Consider the following 943-nt stretch of genomic DNA (forward strand, 5'->3'; position numbering starts at 1 on the left):
CGCTTCACGTGGTTGCGAGCTGTGGGTGTGGCGACGCACGCCGTTCCCACACACGTTCCGCGTCGCCTCCCGGAGCTCTTGATTTATTTAGGCTCTCCCCTCGGCCGCAGGAGCGACGGGAGGGAGATGCCCTCGGCTCGCTCGCCCCTCCTCACTCGCCTTCTGCAGGAGGGGACGGGCGAGGGCCGTGGCGAGGGGACGGAATAATGAGAGAATTATGTGCCGTGGCAACTCACAGGGCGGCAATTGTCGTGCGAACTCGGCCCTCCGGCCCCTGGGCGGCACCGCGACTCGCGCCGCTTAATCGGGTACAGAAATGCCGTCTCTCTTCCCACGGGGGGGCTCATGGCGCATGGCAAATTGCATAGAAGGGCGTATGGTGTTGCTATGGTGCGAGTCCGAGGGTATGGTGGGCCGCACGGCGCCTCGGCGGGAATATGCAAGGCTGCGGAAGGTCTGCGAGGCATGTCGAACCTTCAACCCGAGAGAAAGTAGGCTGGCTCACTTCGCGGGCGCCTCGCTACCTAAAACCTCGCCATTTGCGAAGCAAGGGGACGAGGGACGGCGCTTTTGACTCGGCCCCTTCGCCCAGATGCACGTTCTGCACCGTATGTGAAGAGGCCATTCGCAAGGCTCGAGTGTGGGGGCGAGGTGCGGACTTTGGAGCGGGTGCGCGGAGGCTATCATTAGGAGGTGGGAGGGCCGGACCGGGAGGGCGAGGGCGGGAAATGCCGCCCTTGGACGAACGTTGTGGGACGCCCTTTCGCAATCAATAATTAACGCCCTGCGCCCGGCCCTTCGGCGTGGCCTCGCCGCCTGGCCGCCCCCGGACTTCTCAAGTCGCTCCTTCGGCAGGGCGAGAGCGCCCCTCGCCGCGGCCGTGGCCCCCGAGGGCGAGGGCGGCGGGGCGGCGTGTCCGCAAAGGAGCGAAACAGTCCGCAGC

Source organism: Penaeus monodon, chromosome 28, assembly GCF_015228065.2.
Source record: "Penaeus monodon isolate SGIC_2016 chromosome 28, NSTDA_Pmon_1, whole genome shotgun sequence".
In the NCBI taxonomy this organism is placed as follows: Eukaryota; Metazoa; Arthropoda; class Malacostraca; order Decapoda; family Penaeidae; genus Penaeus; species Penaeus monodon.